The following is a 9,821-nucleotide window of genomic DNA, read 5'->3' as shown; positions in this document are numbered from 1 at the left end:
CTTGGTGACTTTACAGTTGTAGCCTTTTATTTTTATACACCTGCTCTTTATTCTGCATTTAGAGATTGGGATTAAGTCATGATTTTGTTTAATAAATGGCGTACAGACAGTATAATGCATGCATACGTCTTCACACAATTTCTAAAACACTGTGCCTTTTCCTGCTTTCCTTACTTTGACTTGACTTTTCATGGGAGAAAATAAAAACCAAATCTTTAAAGAACACTAAAATACACAATACATATAAACTGTTCCAGTCTTAGATGCTCAGTAAATATTTGTTTTGCAACCTGTCATTTACACAAACCAAGACAGGGATCACAGGACATATGTGGAGATGTGGTGCAATCTAGCCATGTCCTGGCTGCCCATTCACTGGGGTCATCTGAAGAACTTGGATCTTGGAGTGGTATAAGTAATGCCAAATCAATCGGCCTCCTCTCAACATTATTGCTATCTTTATGTGGCAAGCTACCATGTCCGATATGATCAGTTCAACTATGGTACTGAATGACTGCAAAAAAATAATCCTTGATCCCCTCCCCAACAAAAATGGGGATCTGTGTGCATCTATTAACACCATTCCCGAGATAATGCAAAACACACTGTGAAAAACGCAATCTATCTGCTGCCTCTCAGACAGATTATACTGGAAAACTGGCAGAGGGCAACTTCAGATCTGAAAGGGCTTTTTAAACTGAAGAAAAGAAGAAGGGAAAAGCGAAAGAGAAGCGACAGAGAGAGCTGCCTATACGAGTGAAGAGAGGTAACGATCAGCCTACCTAGTGCACAAATCTCCCACCACTCACACAGCTCATTTTCCTAGCCTTTCCCAGCCCAGTCCTCTCTCCCTCTCCCTCCCTGGGGCCTTTGCTTCCCGATGCCACACTTCGGCATCTTGCCTGGGCTTTAATACTCCTGCTCTCTTTGTTCCACTCCAAATACAGCACTTTCCAAAATAAGAAACGCCAAATCCGGGGCTCTTACTGGAGATATGTTTACCAGCCTATAATACGGCTCCGAGATTTGTTCAGCTCGTGGATTGCTTTTCTCAGCGCGTGTATTCCCTTTTTCTTATCACACAACAAAGCAGATTTCTTTCAGCCGCAAAGCTCAGAAACCCCCAATTGTTACAACCGTAAGTATCCGAAGCGTTCTGCATTCCCACTGTAAAACCAGGAGACTAATGCACAACCACTGTGCGGAGGTAGGGTAGGGTGGGGGGGGGGGGCAGGATTTCTGTCAATGCTCCCCAGAACTGCAATCTCAGATTAGAGCTTGCACTGAACCTGGATTTCAAAACCCCCTCCCCCCTCTTATTTTAGATTATAGAGGGAAAATCAAATAAATGCAGATGCATTCACAATTCAGATTTATTTTTTGCAGAAAAACCATTCGGATGTCAACTTTGTGCGTTTGCTGTTACTCAGGCTGCGGAGCGTGTCTAACTGAACTCCACACCCTGGGACGAGCAAGATTTTGCTAAGCAGCTGAGGCATTCCAGTTTTAAGATCCAGCAAAAAACACAACTCAAGATGCAGCGGAAAGCATGCTATGGCATCGCCTGGAACTTTTCTGTGCACAAGAGTGTCTTGTGGAAACTGGCAGTGTGAAGACGGAAGGTATGTTCTGCAAAGGAGGACCGGACCGCCTCTCTGAAGCACAGCATAGCCACTCTACAATATTGTTCTGCCACCATTTTGGAGAATTCTGCCCAGCGTCAGCTTCTCCATATGCTAGGAAACTTAAAACGTCCCCAGCCTGGCAGCAACCACAAGGAAGGGAAAAATTCAATGCCACCTAAAACAAAACACCTGGTGAAGGTCAGATCTTTACAAAAACCCTAGCAACTAAAGGTGATGGTTGTGATTATGGTGATAATAATAAAACAAGTTTAATAATAATATTAATATAATTACGAACAACAACAACAAGCATAATATTAGCGATATTGATTATACATTGTATAACGCCAAACATATACAATAAGCACTTTAGTGGGTCTGGCATGATCGTCTGCATGTGGCTCTGCATGCTTGACCAGATACAGAATGAATTGCTTGTGAGCTCACTGTTCTACCGCAGCTATACTACCTCTAGGTCAAGGGTGCTCATTTTAATTTGGCATGGTTCTATACTACTATTACTACTTCTAAGAGCAATTAGTATAATCAATTGATTTGAAGAGGACTGAGTCTGATGCAAATGTTGGTGCTGTCCTAAACTCTGCTATGACATGCTTGCTGTGCAGCCTGCTCTGCGTTCTGCAGAGAGTGTAATTAAGAGCTGATTCCACTTCACTGTCACTCAGCAACACACACACACTGCACAGGTTAAACTGCATGGGAAATGAGCAGGCTACACACTGTTTGTTTTGGATTCAATAGCATCTCATTTACACGTGTTAATTGCAGCTAATTGGTTCTAATTAGATGAACAGGAAACCCTCTGGGACCATTCATACCTTTAATTTGTAGTAAATATCATTAATTAACATATGCTAATTAAAGCCAATTAACATTGATTAAGAGATGCCAGCTACAGGAAAAGTACAACTATCAAAATTCGATCAAGTCAGCAGAAAATGTGACACATGCTGCAAGTATCACACAGGAAGCAGGCGAAATATTAAACAGCATCTGTTTGCGTGGCTGGCTTGCTGGCCTGTTAGCTCATTTGGTGCTGCTTTCACATTGTTTCCCAGCTCCGACTGGCTCCTCTCAGCCTCGCTCACACTGGCAGGGCCCAACGCCACACCTGCGCAGGAAGTGCTCCTGCGGACAGAGGGCATCTGTGTGCCTTGCGAGAGGCCTGCCATCTTTCCCCAGCCTGCGCAGGCCAGATTAGAGGAGCTACTGCTGAGAGAGGCGCGGAGAGACGGAGAGAGAAACGGGGGAGAGAGGAATAGAGGAAAAAAGCAAGCAGAGAAAGACCGCAGCACTGGACGGAGGATGCGAGGAAGGCAGAGAGGCAGGGAGGAGGGAAATGGAGGAAGAGGGGAAAGAGCACAGAGGCCTCACCAGCTGCAGGTCTGGGACCCCCTGTCTGCACTTGAAACCAGAGCCAGACACTCAGTGACAGAGCACTGCAAAAGAACAGCAAGACATCACACTGGGGAAGACATGTATCAAACACGCATTGCTTTCTGTGCCAGTGCTATCCACCTTGTTGCTTTTTGAGTGCTCAAATTGAGTAAGGGACTTTTGTAGTGTCTACAATGTCTGATTGGGAAGCTTTTTTAAACTCAAAGTCAATTTAAAGGAATCTTGGGGAAAAGGAACAAGATTAAGCTCCAAGAAACCTTATGGCAGGACCTTGAGGATCTTGGGCCCAGACCTCAGTGAATAAGCGGACAAAACATTCAGGAGGTCCTGCCTCCTGTTAAACAGAGCCATGTTTTAACACAACAGAAGGAGCTCTGGATGATGCCTGCAGGGTTGTTAGGATTCTTTAAAGATAATGCGGAGCAAACAAAGATGTTTATTTTAACAGATAGGAGAAACAGGTTAGGAGAAACAAAGACTAGGGTAAACAGAACTACCCCCGAGTTCTCCAGCGAAGTTTCAGGAAAGAGATCAAAACACATTTTCTCTTCGTATTCAGACATCTTCACAGAGTTTGGGCAGAAAAAAAATCTTTTCAGCTCCAGTCTTTTTCTGTGTATGAAAACTACATCCTCAGAACAATACTGACCGTATCCATGTACACTGAGAAGATTTCGTTGTTCTCTTACCAAAAACCATGAAACTAGCAATGCACTCATAAACAAGCATGCTCATGTACTGTACACAGTAGTAGTTCCCAAGTCGAATATGCTGCACAAGGCTCAGTGAGTGTAGAAGATACCGTGAGGGTCTTCATTAACGGCGATTAATCTCTGCTATCCATTCCCAGGCAGGCTGTGTACCCCTTGCACCGACTCCTGTCAGTATGGATCTATAATTACCAAAGCTGAAGGACAGGCGTCCGGCCTCCTCTGAGCGGGGAGTGGATGGGCAGTGCTGTCATGGTGTTACACAAAACCTGATGTGATGAGCCGGAACGCTTAGGGGAGGCCACATTTCACAACAGCACCTGGACACAACCACGGGAACCCGTCGGAGGACTAAAAAAGCTTTGGGAAATGTAAAAGGGGGGGGAACAAACCGAAAAAAGATAGATCCTGGCTGGCAATCAATTAGCTGATCGGATCAACGGTGCTTCTATTCCTGCTCTCCCAGGCAGGACCTCAATTTGCCCTCTTAAACATTTTTTCCCCCATTTAAATAAATACGAATCAGATATAGATCAGAGGCTCGGTGAGCATTCCCGAAAGCTTTCAGTACAGCTGCAATCGTTCACGCCACCAACACGCCACACACAAGCTCACACGGAAAAGCACAAAAAGGCGCACACCTCTGCAGACCCGAGTACAAAAAAGCACGCACACGGTCACGCAGCGCGGTTGTCAGGCCTGGCCGGGTGAGGTGTGAATGAGTGTCAGATGGTTCAGCAGGCAGGATGGCAGTGGGCACAGTGGCAGAGTGGGCACCAGTGCCAGGAAACATGGTGTGGATTGCCTGGGCTCAACTTGTCTGCCTGCCTTCTCCTCCCAGGGTGTCCTGTATCGCTGCTCCCCCCCTAACTTTCCTCTCAAAACTGGGGCAGCTTCTTAAAGCACCAGTCTGCAGCCAACAGCAGAGCAGGCAGAACCAACGACACACTCTCTACGTCTCCAGCACCTTTACAACAAACTGGAACACTGATCCTTTCAGCTTCTATTGCTGGACATTCACGGTGAGTGAGGGATTCTGAAAGTATACACAAGAAACGCCAGTTTAAACACATCAAACTGAATTGTTTTTCCAGGATTTTTAACATGCATTGGTCGCTTACTGTGCCTATGTAAACTGACTTCTTAAGGTGCACACGATTAAAGAGAAATGCTAAAAAAGACTGATTAAGCGATATCTGCTCTGGTGGTCTAGGCCCACTTTGTACTGCTTCTGATAGTCAAAACTGCAGGCCCTGAGGATTTTCAATTTTAACACTCGTATTCCAATTAATTTATAAAATGCCCGAATCGTACTTTTTCTTGACATCACTTTCTTCATGGTGGCAGATCGGCAACAAAAAAAAAAAAAAGGCCAGTAAAGTTTGGCTATCGCTCTATCATAATGAAAGTGGTAATTGACACGTTCACCCTTTTCAGCAGCGGCTGAACGAGATCAGAGGGCCGGGGATGAGCCGAGACAGAGCTCCCGGAGGCGCGCTGGCATCACGGCTGAGCGCTGAAACAGGTGCCGGGCTCTTCCTGCTGTGAAACACCGTCAGGGCAGGAGGGGCTATGGACATTTACCCCAGATACACACAGCGACAGCCCCGCTCTCAATTATACCGCCTTTAAAGGCACAAAAACAGGCCTAATGAGCTCATGAAGAGGCCGTCTTTCACAGCAGCCCTCTGTTTGCGAAGGGGAAGGACACGGGCCCTGCGCGGGGGGAGAGAGAGGGCCACAGAAGATTGGGGGAGCCTCAGTGTCCCACCACAGGACCCACAGACTGGCCATAGGCATGCTCCTCTTGTCCCTGCTATCCATTCATTCCTGATCTGCCCTGTGCGTCGGTCATGGCAAACCTGTGCCACCCCTCGCCCCCAGCCGAGCAGCGGAAGCCGAGACCGGCAGCGTGGCGAGACCAGGTCGCGAGAAGCGCAGACGGAAGCAGAGAGGACTGAGCGAGACGGGGAGCGGGCGGGGGAAGGAATGGACAGATAGGGAGGGATGACGAGTCTGAGACCCTCCTGCAGTCACGGCTCATGAATATTCACGGGGACTTGTTGGAATGGGAGGGGGGTAACGGTGGGGGGGCTGGAGGGGTTTCCCATGGCAACCGCTCGGCAGGTAGGGGGTTTGGGTCCAGCTGCCCCCGGTGGTCCCGGGAGACATGTACAGAGTGGAGAGTCGCGAGCGGGAAGCATTTTGTCTCGGCACACTTGACAAAACAAAGACAACTCACTCCTCTGGTTTCATGCCACATTTTTTATTCATAAACAAGCTGCTGGCTGTAGAGACATGATAAAGCGGCGCGGGGCTCTGCAGAGACGGCCAGAGATTTGAATGCAAAGCCTCAGCTGCAAACCAAATCCTCCCTCTCCCATTATTCAACGGATTTCTCCGCTATTTTTGTCCTTACGCTAAGCTGGCCAGGATCTAGACTGGAGATATGTCATTAAAAAAAATGTCTGATTCAGGCAGAAAGGCTCATTAACATAAAAATTAAAGCATTAAAAAATAAAATGAATATAAATATCTCAACTCCCCCCCCCCCCCCCCAGACAACCTTTGCCACCCCCTTGACAAAAACATTCATTGGAGATTTTTATGTTATTGGATTATTTGTTCTGAGTTCTTAAAAAAACACATTTATTTTGATTTCAGGATAAAAATAAACATGCATAACTCCTGATTTATGCTTCTGCTGATATGTAGAGATGCAAACAGATCTGGGCTTGAGTTTGTTTTCTTTTCCTTCTTGTAACTGGCTCTGGTACAGCTGATAAACCAGAATAACTGTGGCAGAAGTGATGCCACATGCTGGGAAGTGTTAACCCCAGCTTCAGCTGCAGTTATGTGGGTATTTACCAGGCTCTGGGACAGAATCCCCAGCAATGCTCGTGTTTACCTCAACTTTGCCACAAAAGCAGTGGAGCAGTTCAGCATTTAGCTCTTTTTTCTAATGGAAGCCACAAGTTGAACATGAAAAATGGAAAAATGGCTTACACCCCGACCTATGGCAGGAATAGGGAAGTTATGTAATTTAAGGTAAGGCATTTAAATGCAAACCATTTTGGACAGACTGCTTGCAAGCAATGCCGATGTCACAAACACAGGGTGAATACAAGTGCAAGCAATGAAAATCGTATACACACCAGACGTGCATGGCTGCCCCATCCGTATGCTTTTGCACAGGAGGATCAGAAATAGGAATCAGGGTTAGATGTAGGGAATTATTTTCGAATCCAGATGCACTGAGATGTCTTGTTCTCAACACAGCAGAAAAGCTGACACACTGAACAGCTCTTAATGAAACCAGACAAAAACAACAGTCTTAGTTCCGTAGCAGATAGTGTAAATACATCCGTCTTTGGCGCTCTTGGTATGGAATCTTCTCATAATTTAACAAGCCATGTACAAGGACTCAGATGAGGCCAGGCTGTCAGAATAGATATTTTAATGTTCCAGCAGATCCAGGAAATAGAACCATTAACTTCATATCGATTGACAGCACCGTGACGAATCTGCCATGGATCTACAGGTGATTTCCATGTGGACAACTGTGGGCCGTGAGAAATACAGCAGTCACCACGATGACCTGCTGCGTACTGCTGAAACTCAGAAGGACTTCAAAAACGAAAGGCCAGCCCACCCTCCCCAACAAGACAACAAACTGGCTCTTGGTTTGTTTGTTTTCACTTTAACTTCATAATTCCTGTGATATTCCCAGAAAGAAAATAAGACTGTAATTAAATCTAAGTCTAAATGACGTTCAAGCTTCAGAATAATCAAGGTATAAATCAATCAATCTGGTGTAAAACCTCTATGTATAGAGATGCTTTGGTGCCTTTGAATTCCATCCTCAGTCTTGTGTGTGTCTCCTCTGCACTGTGACATGACTGAGGGACTTGTTCACTTCTCCCCATGGCTGAGCTTTCCTTCGCTGTACTTGCAGGGTGTTTATTTCATCAATGAGTGCAGTGTTTGCCCAGCTGCCGGAGGGGCTGCCGAGGCCATGCCAGGGAGGTGCCCAGACCGGATTGGGGAGCGGGGGGGTGGGGGGTGGGGTGGCATGGCGCCCAGATCCCCGAGGACTACCCAGCTCCTCCCCTTCTAGCACTGCTGGCAGAGCGCAGGCTGCAAACCTGCAAGATCCAATCAATGCCAGTCCGAAAGCGACAAGAGGAGAGGTTTAATTGTAATCTGTATTGACTGCTTCTGGCTCTGCGTGCCAATTTAGATCATGGATTTGTCTCACTCGATGATGTTCCTCTGTCAAGTCCTCTCACCTTAATCCATATGATTATTAGTTTTCAATGTGGCTTTAATTATTCACCTTCGCAGACCGTAGTAGTAGCAGCAAGGCGAGTTTTAGAGCACAAAAACACCAACTAATCAACTTGGAAAACAACAATGGGTTAATTCAATATTCACACCACGGAATCACGTTGTTTTCCTGTAAAAAGGAAGTGTGAAATTAAGCAGCGCTTGTCATGTTCTGCATGCTCTGAATAGTTGGTACTACTGGTCCTGCTCCTTCAGACCTGTATTAGAAAAGTATTTGCCCCCTGCTGCTAAATCTGGAGATGACAGAGTGCTTCCTTATGCTTTAGAGGAAGAATATCTGTACAGCGGTTTAATGACCTGCCTTATCTTGAGGAAAACCATACTAGCTCTTCCGGTGCAGCAGGTGGGCGATTAGGCCATGTAAATGCAGACCCTCTAAGGCTCGGTTAGTGAGCTCCACGTAAAAGATGCTTTCCTCCACACAACACAGGTGATTCTCACGCATGATCCTTTTAATACTCTCCCCAGCTTATCTTACTTGTCCTATTCAGTGAATCAGCTGCATGTGGAGAAATAAATTACTTTAGAGAAATAAATTACTACACTTTAAATGCAAAAAGACAAGGAGAAAAATACCCTCATCAGCATTCGTATCTTTGTTATTCAAGAAATCAGGCTGTTTAAAAAAATCACTTTTCTGTTCACAGAACTGGTAACGTGTGACTTTGCTCTTTCAAAGTGAGCCATTGCTATTTGTGCGGGTGTAATGGCTCCCAATTAATGAAGCCAGGTGATCTCTCTGCAAGAGGAAGTCATGTTTATTGCACAGAGTCAACTGTCCATGGACCCTGTACACAACGCACAATTATGAAGACCTGCACAACAGCACACAAATCCAGAGCTGAGAATGGCATCAGCACACTTACCATTAAAAATAATACTAATTACATTACCACCGTCCTCTCTTTAGGGCTTGTGTCTGTATTATGGACCGATGATAAAATCATTTTGGTGACCAGTTTGAATTTTGATGAATACTGCCTAGTAGCAGGATGGGGGTGATAACCAAAAAGCAGGGGAGGATGAATGAGAAAGGTAAGAATCAGTAACAACGGCCTTTATTTTCTAGGTGCTATGTTAGGCTTGCTTGCCACGAACAGGTGACGATGCTCTGCCTGGCCCCATGTCAACAGGCCTGGATGGGGAGTGAGAGCCTGAAGTGGAGATCAGATAAGAGCAGAGCTTTAATGGTCTGCGATACAGACAAGAATACCAAATGCAAATTCACCTCAACTTATCTTCCACTGCATACAAACAAATAAGAAAAGCTAACAAATACCCTCACACCTGTTTGCTCTCCCCCCCCCAGCGAGCCCCAGTGCCAGCACAGGCCGCTCTGCTCTGTAATAACTGCCATCGCACAGCCTGCGAAATCCTATTTCAGTCCCATATTAGTGAGATAGGAGCGATGTCTCTGCAGATCCATTATCAGCCTGTGCCACAGCTCCTCAGAGAAGGGCGAGTGGCGAGACTGGGCCCCTGTGAACAGCGGGAGAGAGCCGCTGTAGACAAACTGTCAGTGCTTCTCCATGGCATAGCTGAGAGCAGCGCGAGGAGAACAAAAAGTGAAGCATTCATTGGAAATCGTACCGACAAACAGACTTTGGCTTGTCATGAATTCAGCATGGGATAAAATATTTCATTGATATTTGCCATAACCAGGACTCCGTCGGCTAGACGACGTGGGATTTGCATTGTCCTAAGATGAGGCTTGAAACAG

This window comes from Lepisosteus oculatus, chromosome 26 (assembly GCF_040954835.1).
Source record: "Lepisosteus oculatus isolate fLepOcu1 chromosome 26, fLepOcu1.hap2, whole genome shotgun sequence".
Lineage (NCBI taxonomy): Eukaryota > Metazoa > Chordata > Actinopteri > Semionotiformes > Lepisosteidae > Lepisosteus > Lepisosteus oculatus.
This window is presented reverse-complemented; position numbering follows the sequence as displayed.